This window comes from Siniperca chuatsi, linkage group LG21, assembly GCF_020085105.1.
Source record: "Siniperca chuatsi isolate FFG_IHB_CAS linkage group LG21, ASM2008510v1, whole genome shotgun sequence".
NCBI lineage: Eukaryota > Metazoa > Chordata > Actinopteri > Centrarchiformes > Sinipercidae > Siniperca > Siniperca chuatsi.
The window spans coordinates 3,332,887-3,343,941 of NC_058062.1; positions in this window are offsets into that span (position 1 = coordinate 3,332,887).

Consider the following 11,055-nt stretch of genomic DNA (forward strand, 5'->3'; position numbering starts at 1 on the left):
TTTGTACCTGGATTTTCATGTATATATATATATATATATATATGTGTGTGTGTGTGTGTGTGTATATCCATCATAAATCTTGAATGTAACCATTAACTTCAAATATTTCTTCATTTTTTCAAGCCTTTGTTATTCTGAATATGTAAAATGATACCTAGCACCCAACCCATTAGTTTAAAAAATACTTTATATATATTTCCTTTTTTCCCCCCAAACAATGAATTAAACAATTAAAGCAGCTTCATTAATGCATGACACACAAAGTCGAAAATGCAAACAAATTATACAATTTAAAACTTTAACATTTATCACTATTTACATATACTGTATATTTACCTTCATTATTGACAGAAGCTAACATTGTGCTTATACATCAAAAAACAGGAAAATAAGGTAGATCCAGGGTATTACAGGCCTGGACAACCCTCTTCATTCAGTTGGAGGCTGAATGACACATGCAGGCTGGTGGTGGTAGTCCAGAGGAAACCATGAACTCTGGGAGGAGCTGGTTCCCACACCCAGAAGAAGAGACGCAGAAAGCTCTAACACAAACAGTCCACCACTCAGGAAGGAAAGGGCTCTCTTTGGGCCTTTATCAGATCTGCAAGATCCTCGGCCCGTCCGTCTCCCACTGCTGTCCGAGAGGTGAGACCGCACCCTCCTCCAGTCTTCTTCTCCATGTCACTCATCAGACTCAGGGGGGCTTTGATAGAGAAGGAAAGTTAGACTGATTCGGAAGTTTGACACCTAATATGTAGTTTTATTATGAAGAGGGGCTCAATGCCACCGACGTTTTGTTATCTGTCAACCTGGGTCTTCTTCTCATGTTTTTGTCCATTATGACTATTTACCATGATGACGTTTTACTCACCGCCTCCGTTATAAAGATTTGGGAAACACTTCTACAGAGACTAGGTTTTTTTTTTTGTTTCATTTGATTTCTGTTAAATTGTTCAATCACAAGTTTTGATAGGATACTCCGCAAGTCTAGCAACAAAAATGAGCCACATGGTGGTACTGCTATAAGAATCTTTTTAACCCCCCAACATCTCAACGACTCTTTTACAGCTGCACCATTCCACCAAATGGAAATATTCTTGATGCACCATTTTAGACCAATTCCCCCAAAATTCAGCCTGACATATTTGGTATCTTTAAAAACTTTTGGATCTTCACCAGAATTTAAAATAAGGCTCCATGGGTTTGAACAAAACTTGAGTTTAGTGGCCCACCTGTAGGTCAACGAGGTTTAAGAGATTTCAAAATATGTCTTCTAGTTTTCAGCTGGTTTCAGTCAAAATATTGCCCTGCTGCCTGAGCTGTATTTCCTGGGAGAGAGGTTAGTACCTATTAACATACTAAGCTACTGTTACATTATTGCAATATTGACATTTTTCATCTTAAATTCAGAGGGCTGGTGATTAACTTTTATTCGTACACTTAAATTTGTTAAGAATAATTTTCCTTTTGCATACAGCTTAGACAAGTCTTTTCCCCCATTAAAATGGACAAAATAAATCTAAAAGCAGGAAGGCTGTTCCAGAGTTTGGGGGCCCTAGTAGATCCAAAGCTCAATCATCCACCTCATACATTGTTTTGCAAAAGATCCCAAAGATATGGTCATGGAGACCAAATATAGTCTAATATATTAAATAAAAGCCCTGGCCAAGTAAAGAGTACATATTGGTAATATTTCATAAAAGAGTTCAAAGTTTCTGACTGGTCCTCAGTTAGCAGAGCAGCGCAGCAGGAGCTTCCCTCAGCTGTCTCCATGGTTGTGTAACAGCACCACCTTGCTGACCTCATGGAACGTCTCTGCAGTAACTCAAACAGTCTGGAGACACAGCGGAGACGAAGGATCACGTTCACCCCGTCGCCTCCCTCCTCTCAGTGCCCTCCGAACTACAGGCCAGTTCAGACTGAACAAAATATTCCCCTTTGGCCCAGTAAAGGAGACTGGATCAATTCCCATTCAAAAGAACATTACTGGTGGATGTAACCGGAACCGTTTTGTTGTGTAACTGTGACTGAGAATGTTTCTTTTTCAGCTTTATTCTCTCAAGTCTGTAATCTTAGCTTTTCCCTCAGTGTAACTTCCCATGTTCTTTCCCTACCTACCATGTCTAAGTTTTAATAGGTCAACTAAAAGAAAGAAAATGCTGACTGAAGTTTCAAAAGAACGTCATGCAGAGACTTATTTTAAAGAACGTCATGCAGAGACTTATTTCCTCAGGAAGTTAACTGATGTGGAGTTTGCAGGCATACTTTGGAAATGTCGGTCAGTCCACCACTTTGGTCCAGACTGAAATATCTCAACAACTATTCATCAAGCACCATCATAAAGAAAAATTCAAATTCCTTCAATACTTTGATTTATGACCACAGGCCTGCAAAACGTTCCCATCTGCCTCAGCTTTGCTTTGTGTTGTTATACCTGCTAAACATCAGCGTGTTAGCATTGTCATGTTAGCCACAATGAATTCATTGTTACACCAAGACAATTTTTTAACTAACCAACCAAAAGAAGAATTTTGATCTTTTACTTGAGTAAAAGCTGTATTACCAACAGGAAAAGTCCTGCTTTCAAAATTGTACTTGCGTTAACGTAAATATGTATTAGCAGCCAAATGTACTTAAATTATAAAAGTCATTCAGAGCAATATATTTATCAGCATTTTAATATGTTCAAAGTTTAGTTAATTTTTAACTGTGTACATTATTTATTTATAGATTTAGATAAGCTGTAGGAAAAAGGGAATCAACCCGCTCATTCAATGTTTCTCTGTCACAGGAGTTATTTATCAGACTTTTTCCCCACATATATTGTCATCCAGGGAAAACTGTTAGACTTAAAAACTCACAGATGTTTCTCTGTGTAAGTTCACATCACATGGCTGCAGTAGGGGGTACATGGCTTGTTTCTTGCCCCTCATTTGTTTTGGGGATAGTTGATGGTGGGAGAGCAGAGCTGAGGTCACGATGTGCCCGATAACCGAAAAAATGAACAAACAACCTGTCGGGCCTTCATGCCTGAGAGACAGAGGAGGAATATAAAGCAGAGACGAACTCTTAACATCCTCGGCTCCCAGTCTCAAACGGCTGAAGGATCCTGCAGGATTTGTCAACACATCCTTTCCCATCTCTCCCTGCTGTCTGTCTCCAGGTCCCACCGAGGCTGCCGGACTCCCTGGCACCAGCGTCTGGCGCTGGGGAAGATCTATCTCCAAGATATGAGCAGGAGAAACTCCACCCAAGAGGCCTGGAATACACACAGACAAGCCTATTACATCCTCTGAGCTAATCATTCCCCGAGACCACGACAACACAAACATCCCCAGGACAGAAACACCACTCTTCCTCCGACTCGCTGCTGTTTTTAGAGCTCTAAATCTTTGGTTAAACTGACAATCCATGTACACACAAACTATGACTTTTCTTTGTCTTTAAGAGTGCTACTATTTTCACACCGCTTACACAACAAATACCTATATCATGCCATCTAAACAAAAGCCCACATAACATGAACTGTTATGTACATGTTCTGAGATTCATAGAGTTCATAGATGGGTACACCAGAGACAAAAATATGTTCACAGATACACACGCACACACACACACACCTAACCTTTTACTAACCCTCATAAAGCAGTCTCTACCCATGGGGACCTCAATTTTTGTCCCCACGGTGACACAAGTCCCCATGGGTTAATGTGCATTCAGGTTAAAGTCCCCACCGGGACACACACACACACACACACACACACACACAAATAAGAAATTTAAAAAAGAAGGTCCATCATATCAAGGTTCAGATCGTTTCTTGTTTTTTTAGGTTTTCATTTAGGATGTTCATGTTCAAATCAAAGTTCATGTAGAAACGGTGTCGACAGGATTACCAACAAAGCAGGCAGCTGCACCAGAGCTCCAGGGTCCCAGAAGGAACTCCAGCCTTTCTGTGTGTCAACTGGTTTGTGCTAATTTAATTGAAAATATGTTTGGGAATATGCACTATTAAAGCACAATATCAGCTGACATGACTAGGGTCTTAAGAAGGTTGTCCCCTTGATTTCTGCCTAGCTCCTCTTAGCCAGAATGTTTACAAAATGTGAGAATTGGGGCTGGGGTGGGGACAAACACCGATGATAATGAGCCGAAAGAGCACAGAGCTCCCAAGCCTTACCATTTTTAAACCTCTGGCTGCCGGGTCCATGCCTCCTGGACACGAGGCCGCAGCTGGCCTTGTAGGTCCCGAATCCAAGAGAGGACAGGAGATGTCAGGGACTGGTACAAAGTGTGTGTTGGTTCTCCTTGGATTGGCTGAACATAGAGTAATAGTCACTTTCAATTTTCACTATCAAAAATATTTTGATATTAGCGACCCTGACAGCTGTCATTATATTCTCAAAGTCAGCCATTGTTCCTCTTTTTATACTAGCCATGGAAACTGCTACCACCGTCAACAGGGGGTCAATGACTGAAATAAACCTCAGAGTATTGGCTATTATGTCACAGTTAATGAGGGGCCACACAATTCAGTTTAATTGACCTTTCATCTCCAAGAAAACACATACAAGCTAGCTTTGAGCAGCAAAGGTTTCTGCACACAATATGTGTATTGTTAGAAATATCACCTGCATTAAAATAATACACCAACAAGAATCTATGTGATGTATCAAGTCAAGACTTCATTATTTCAGTTTTGTCCTTATGTTGCATATCTTTAAAAAAAAAAAAAATAATTTTTGCCTTTATTTGATAGGAGCAGCTGAAGAGAGACAGGAAATGTGGGAGCGAGAGAGGCGATGACATGCAGCAAAAAGCCACAAGTTACATTCAAACCCAGGCCACTGCGGTAAGGACTCAGCCTTGTACATGGGGCACATGCTCTACCAAGAGAGCTACCAGGGCACCCCTATGTTGCATATCTTTATATTAATTTGTGTTAAATCAAATTACTGCACATAAAATCTGGGACCATGTAGTATAGCCTAGAAAAATGAGAATGAGAGGAACAGGGGATTAATCAGGACCCAGCAGCTCATTTATGCCCCATGGCCCCAGAACAGGTTAACACGGTCATAAAAAAATAAGGGCCTATAACATTTGCATTGACAATTGTCTGCAAGACCAGTATCACTTTCTGTTGAAGTGTAAGAATGGAAATGTAAGAATGCAAGGATGGTGAAAAATGGGGAAAAGTACTGTTATTTAAAACATATATGTTTAAGTTAGCTTTGTTATTACAGTTGGATAAGTTAGATTTGTTTCACCTTCAAGCAGTTTATGTTTGACTTTATTCCTGCTTGGAACCATTATTTTGGCATCATTGTATTGTAGTCCGCCAGGACATTTTTAGGCCGGAGGTCGATGATCGACTTTGTTGTCGTATCATCTGACTCTCCGCCGCGTGTCTTGGACACTCGGGTGAAAGGGGCGGAGCTGTCAACCGATCACCACCTGGTGGTGAGTTGGATCCGCTGGCGGGGAGGAAGCCGGACAGACTTGGCAGGCCCAAGCGTATCGTGAGGGTCTGCTGGGAACGTCTGGCGGAGCCCTCTGTCAGCAGGGTCTACAACTCACACCTCCGGGAGAGCTTCTCCCAGATCCCGGGAGGTTGGGGACATTGAGTCCGAGTGGACCATGTTTTCCACCTCCATTGTCGATGCGGCGGCTCGTAGCTGTGGTCGCAAGGTTTCTGGTGCCTGTCGCGCGGCAATCCCCGAACACGGTGGTGGACGCCGGAAGTAAGGGATGCCGCCAGGCTGAAGAAGGAGTCCTATCGGGCCTTGTTGGCTCGTGGGACTCCCGAGGCAGCTGACAGGTACCGGCAGGCTAAGCGTGCTGCAGCCCGTGCGGTCACAGAGGCAAAACCCAGGACTGGGAGAGGTTCGAGAGGCCATGGAGGAGGACTATCGGTCGGCCTCAAAGAAATTCTGGCAAACCGTCCGACGGCTCAGGAGGGGGAAGCAGTGCTTCACCAACACCTTGTACGGTGCGGGTGGAGAGCTGTTGACCTCGACTGGGGATGTTGTCGGACGGTGGAAGGAATACTTTGAGGATCTCCTCAATCCCGCTGTCACGTCTTCCAAGAGGAAGCGGAGGCTGGGGACTCGGAGGCGGACTCATCCATCACCCTGGCCCAAGTCACTGAGGTTGTTGGCAAGCTCCTTGGTGGCAAGGCTTCGGGGTGGATGAGATCCGCCCTGAGTATCTTAAGTCTCTGGATGTTGTGGGACTGTCTTGGCTGACACGCCTCTGCAACATCGCGTGGCGGGTCTGGGACAGTGCCTCTGGACTGGCAGACCGGGGTGGTGGTCCCTCTGTATAAGAAGGGGGACCGGAGGGTGTGTTCCAATCACAGAGGATCACACTTCTCAGCCTCCCGGTAAGGTCTATTCCAGGGTACTGGAGAGGAGAATTCGTCCGATAGTCGAACCTCGGATTCAGGAGGAGCAGAGTGGTTTTCGTCCCGGTCGTGGAACACTGGACCAGCTCTATACTCTCCATCGGGTGCTCGAGGGTTCATGGGAGTTTGCCCAACCAGTCCACATGTGCTTTGTGGATCTGGAGAAGGCATTCGACCGTGTGCCCCGGGCGCTTTGTGGGGAGTGCTCTGGGAGTATGGGGTCCGGGGCCCTTTGCTAAGGGCTGTCCGGTCCCTGTATAACCGGAGCAGGAGCTGTGTTCGCATTGCCGGCAGTAAGTCAGACCTGTTCCCGGTACATGTTGGACTCCGCCAGGGCTGCCCTTTGTCACCGGTTCTGTTCATAATTTATATGGACAGAATTTCTAGGCGCAGTCAGGGGCCGGAGGGTGTCCGGTTTGGGAACCACAGGATCTCATCTCTGCTGTTTGCAGATGATGTCGTTCTGATGGCTTCTTCAAACCGGGACCTGCAGCATGCACTGGGACGGTTTGCAGCCGAGTGTGAAGCAGCTGGGATGAGAATCAGCTCTTCCAAATCTGAGGCCATGGTTCTTGACCGGAAAAAGGTGGTTTGCTCTCTTCGCGTGGGTGGGGAGTCCTTGCCCCAAGTGGAGGAGTTTAAGTATCTTGGGGTCTTGTTCACGAGTGAGGGACGGATGGAGCGTGAGATTGACAGGCGGATCGGTGCAGCGCCTGCAGTGATGCGGGCGCTGTATCGGACCGTTGTGGTAAAGAAGGAGCTGAGTCGAAAGACAAAGCTCTCGATTTACCAGTCAATCACGCCCTGCCCTCACCTATGGTCATGAGCTTTGGGTAGTGACCGAGAAAGGACAAGATCGCGGATACAAGCGCCGAAATGGGCTTCCTCCGCCGAGTGGCTGGGCGCTCCCTTAGAGATAGGGTGAGGAGCTCAGTCACACGGGGAGCTCGAGTAGAGCCGCTGCTCCTCCACGCCGAGAGGAGCCAGCTGAGGTGGCTAGGGCATCTGATCCGGATGCCTCCTGGACGCCTCCCTCGGGAGGCGTTCTGGGCATGTCCCACCGGGAGGCGGCCGATGTATTGTAGTATATATGTTGTTTGTACTCCGCACCATGTTAACATGCTCATAAAATCTCAATCTCAATCTGGGAATGCAGAATGGGAAATTGTTGCTTCCCTTAAATACTGTGATAAGCCTGTAAAGAGGCAAATAGTTTGAAAGCCCAATCCACCATTTGAAGTGTTGGCAAAATAATTTTAAGTTTAAACCTAATGGTGATACATTTCCAAGAATCCTGTGTATTTGAGAATATAAAGATGAATCATGATGCATGCTCAGGGATAAAATATCAAAAATGGATTTCCAAGAGGAAAGAAGACCAAAAGAGACATAAAACACACAGAGCATACAGCAACATAATAGTGACATCTCATTATTGATTTAAGACATCTTCTCTGGGGAGTGATATATCATGTGTAGCTCTTACAAAATCTGAAAAATAAGTACTTTAAGTTGTAAATGATATCAACATTTATAAACTTAGACAGAAATGTGTCCCCCTGGAGTCTGTCATCCAGATTTATGTATCAAAGCTTTTTTGAATATCCCTGTTGTGACAAGAAAGGCAATCAGCCCTGAGCCAATAGTAACGTGTTATGAAAATATTCAAAGTGGAAATGATGCCGTCATCGCTGACTCCAGTATGCAGAGTGCACTTTGACTCCTCCAGATGCTGACTCTTGGAGTGGGACCAGGATCCGTGACGCACCATGGTCATCATTTTTTGGTCGCAGGAACTGTGTGGAGGTCAGGCAGGATCGGGGTCAAGCCTTTTGCTTCTAACACAAGTTTCCTGAGCATACATAGTGATTACAATCTTAACATCAAGAGGGGAGTGAGGTCATTCTGTACTCTGCAGATGTAATGTGCACATCTGCTGCCGATCCTCACTGTCGTCTACCAGGAGGCAGGAAACATCATGACCAACACAGTTTGTTCTGCAGGAGTTCTTGAGCAGATTAGTGCTTGATTTCATGCACTCCCTGTTCATGTTATGAATACTTATTTGTTGGGGACAAATCCAGTGTGCTGCCCCGTTGGTTCTGTTTTTCCTCTAGTGTAGTTGTTGAAGATTTAGTCTTTTTAGGTTTTTATGTTTTATGAGTAAAGATGCCAACTATTAAAGATTTGAGTTGCAAAAGATTCAACCCCTGAAAGAAAGTTTTTTTTCCCATTAACATACTGTAAATCACACCTGCCAACAACAGTTCAAAACCCTTCCACTGCTCCGACCCACTGTTGGAACATCATTACAAACTTATTTTATTTGGACAAACTTTGTTCAAACTCACAGAACTGTATTTTAAATTGTAATGAAGACACTGTAGTTTCCAAAAATAGTAAATAAAAGGTTGATTTAAAAAAAATGTGTATAATAAGGTGCACATGACAACCGCCGTATGTCTGATCTGATGGAATGGTGCAAATATAAAGAAACATGTTTTCTGGGATTTGAATATTTCACTTTTTAAAGCAACTTTAAAAGAATTTTAATTTATATTTTACCCTTCCCCCGTTTGTCTCGAGGACAGACAGACTGTGCTTCACGATCACTTTAAACCAAAACGCAAAATTCAGTCAAAACAGTCAAACAGGCTACATATTCCCTTTGGTTGACTTAACCCTAGAATCCATGTTCTTGCTGGCTTTTCTTGGCTTCCAGATGTGCTCCAAATCCTTCTCATCATCCCAGTCTATCCGACATCACCAGCCACACTTCTGACTCTCTCATATTCACGCTCCGAAGGAGTGAAACAGATCAATTGGGAGTTTCACCCATCTACCTTTTTTCGTCTCAACTCCTATCTCAGCCCATACGAGCGGCTAACCAAATACATCAGCTCAGAGCAAACCATCCATCAGGCATATCGCTCCTACATCTGCAACAATCTTAACGAAACGCCCACACTCAACTCAGCGCAATATAATCTGACTCTTTGGGGACCTGTAATCACCTTGGCTGGAACCAGTCCTGAGACAGATCCCCACCCTGAGTCTCCCACTGCCCGGTCTTACATCCTCCCAGACCAGCCTAACAGACAACATCCCTCTTCCATCACCACCCCTCCCTTACATCCATCCATCTGTCCTCAACATACTTCTACCTTCTGAATGTCCATTAAACCTTTAAATGATATATTGTTGTGGTGTGGTCCTTGCTAGTGAACATGATATCAGACAGGCATAGAATGACACTGCCAATTTAAAATGTTACTTTTTACTCTAACGTAATAGTTACTTTTCTTTTCTTAGATCGCTGTTTCACCTCTATCCACTCTATATTTTTATTATTATATTATGTTTTGCATCTGAAGCCGTCTCCATCTTTGTGCATTGCATTGTAGGACAATAGTGTAAATAAATCAAAAGGACACTCAAACATCAAGGGTATACATACTGACTTTTTTTTTTGTTTAACTAATTTTGTCTCAAAACCTGCTTAGAATCAGCATGCTGTATGGAACTGGGACACAGCCTTAATTTTGCATTATGTAAAAGGTGCTGAAAATGTAAAAAGTATAAAAAAAAAAGGAGGACATGCACAGAAAACATTGTCTTTATTTGTGCTCTGTGTGGACCCCCCTCTTTCTCCTGAAGTGTTTGCCTGGGTCAAAGTTCAGTCTCCAGCGCTACCTCTTCTGATTCTAGTCCCTCTGCTAACGTTGCTAATTGCTGCCCTCTGCTGTCCAACAGTCTCACATTAATCTCAAATAACTGCACCACAACAACATGTACAGATGACTTGTTTAAACACATGCGACTGCAATTTAAAGTGTCATTTGTTTTAGGAGGTATGTGCCCACCTCCACACAAACACACACATATATTAATGCCTGAAAACCCACACGATCATGCACCTGCACAGATAACGTGTATTGTCATCAGAGATTATAAACCCTAGGAGATTGCTGTCCACAGCAATAATCCCGTCTCTGATTCCCTGGTTGCATACAACAAAGAGTCTGACACACAGAGGAAGAAGGCTGCTATAATCTGTCTAGATTGCATGTTCAACAAAATCATATGAGGTCACAGATTTTTAGAAAGAAATGTCTTTCACCTTTTCCTGTGGTTGATTAAGTCTTCTGCTAGCATGTTAGCATTTTTCTGAGTGGCTTTTTTCAGGCCTCTATTTAGCCAGATGGCTTCCTCCGTCAATCCCCACTCACAATCAAGATTAAGATTACACCACACACACACGAACATGCACTCAAATACGTCACATAGGCTACATAGTAATTAATGTTCACTTGCTCACAGATCCTGTAAACACAGAATCTGAACAGTTGCTGAGTTACAACTGAAGCTTAAATTATTAAAGGGGGCCATGGATCGCAGAAATTCAAGGTTGGAGGAGTGGCGCGGATTAAAGTATTTTTACCACAAAGCCATGTATCCATGGCGATCATCTGAAACAGACAGGTGAGAGACAGAAGCGAGGCAGAGAGGATGGAGGGAGGGAGGGGGGAGGACAGTGGACAGATTGAGGAGGATAGAGGGAGAAAGCCCTGCTGTCACCAGACTTGTTTAGCGTTTCTCAGTCTGTAGCAGCCGTTGATACCTTCTACCTTCCTCTGCAGCCCCTGAGG